The sequence below is a fragment of the Eufriesea mexicana genome, unplaced genomic scaffold (genome assembly GCF_001483705.2).
Source record: "Eufriesea mexicana isolate 0111107269 unplaced genomic scaffold, ASM148370v2 scaffold9296, whole genome shotgun sequence".
In the NCBI taxonomy this organism is placed as follows: domain Eukaryota; kingdom Metazoa; phylum Arthropoda; class Insecta; order Hymenoptera; family Apidae; genus Eufriesea; species Eufriesea mexicana.
Genome location: NW_016917025.1, coordinates 29767 through 31852, shown reverse-complemented (window position 1 = coordinate 31852; position 2086 = coordinate 29767).

The window sequence follows — 2086 nt, the reverse complement described above, 5'->3', positions numbered from 1 at the left end:
TCCCTAAATCACCGCGATCGCCACCCCCGAACAGGTCAAATTCAACCAGTCTTAATAATCAACAATCGACTATTCGAAGAAATTAATTGTCAACAATAGCACGCAGTTCTTCTCACCTGTACTCGTTTCCTGTCCAACTCGACACGTTCAAAACATTATTCTTCAACAGACCCTACCGGACCTCGAGATATCAACCAAAAATTCCCTTTCAAGAACCAAACGCCGATAAGAACACGCGAAAACAACATCAGAAATGAATACCGATCGAAGCAATCCCCATATCCCCAGTCGTCAACAAAAACATGGAAAATTCTAGCCAGGGTAGGAAGTCGGATGATCGCCATTCCTCCGTCTATCTCCCTTTCGCCTCCTCTCCCTTCACTCACTCTCTTTCTCTCCCTCTCTCCCTTTCTCTCTCTCTCTCTCTCCCCCTCTCTCTGTGCATCCATATTAATTCGGCGATATTAATCAAGCAGCGAGTTCTCGCGTACAAAGGCCTACCGATGTAAGCGCAGTAGGAACCTTATTGTTTTGGTACCCTCCGGTTCAATATCGACGTGCCCTGTGACGCAATGCGTATACACACTGGTTGCACATCACACCGACACAGGCGTATCCCGTTGCACGCGAGCGCGCAAATATTCTGAAAACTCGAGGCAGCGGAGGCCGGGTACATGTACGTGCATGTAGACGGGCGGAGAAACGGAAGGATCACAAAGGCTTTCTCGTTGGAGGCAGCCAAGCCAGCCAGGCTGGCAAGTAAAAGCAGGTGCCGACTTCGAAAGAGTCGAAAAGAGTTCGACGTGCCTGTCGACGGGGGATCTCCAATCACCGTCCTTCCTACAGGCTGCGTCTGCCTTCTGCTATACGTGGGAGCTACCGCTGACTTCCACCGTTTTACCTCCCCTTTTCTTGTGCTCATTGTTTCCCCTCTGTCGCCTGTGCTACCGTGTACCACACGGAGAGCTACACTGCGCGCTGTAATACACCGGTGAGACAATGTAGGTTGCTCGATAGACGTCGATGACGTTCCGAGACCTCTGATTCCAGGATAGACCCTTTCGCCAGTTTCGTTCGCTGCTGTCTGTTTCGGACGGCTCGATGGAGTATTGGATTCGTGAGTCTGAGTAGGTGAAGTGGATCTCTTGGTTCTTTCTCTCGAGTGTGGTACAGTGATTGCTTATGGCGAATTCTTCTGGCGACAGTGTAGGTTTGTTAGACAGACATCGGGTTAGGTGACTAGGGTGGATAATGTAGCGTCGGGTGAGAATTTCATGCAGTGGATTACTATGTGGGGATGACAGTCGAAGGAACGACAGGGTTGTTTATCATCTTGTTCTGGCCTTGTATGAAGGAATGCTGAAAAATATATACAGAGTGATACTTGTACTCGTTGAGTCTAATGCTAAGAATGTTGTATGTTTATTGAGCATTTGATGAATTTTCCTCGGTTTGTCATTTTCAGTAGTGCGACTGCACTCGGCCACGAGGGATGAGTCTCACTATGCACATTGTGTCGATTTTATTATCTAGGCAATACCTCTGACGCAAATATCGCGATATTTTTATTGGTTTCAAAGCTCTGGCGAATATACCGTGGACTCTGTTATTTCGGAGGAACCTTTGGCTGAACTCTAATAATTTTTCCTCGTTCCCAGTGGAAGAGGACATCGGTTTGGCCTTGTTCCCACAGTCACCGCGGGGGCCTCCCGCTATTTTCTTAATCTCGACGCTCGCGAAGGCGAGACAAACGATCGAGAACACAGAGAGAGGCCAGGATGCCCGCGGTGCACGAGCGCGAGGAAAGCGAGCTACCCCTTTTCGTGGTTCCATAGAATCCCAGACGAGAAACGAGTTAACCCCCGTTGAATGATTCTCCTGGAGAATCGGCTTCGTTCGCCGGCCAAATGTCGCCCCTGACCTCGAGCGTCTTTTCTCAACCCTTCTGTACCTTCTGTTCTCTCTTCTTCTTTTTCTTTCGTCGTGCTTTTAGCCTTTTCCGTGTTTACGGGTGGTCACGGTGCTCTGGTTCTCAGGATTCCCGTACTCGGATCCTCGTCGTCTCACGATCCGCGTCTGGAACCTG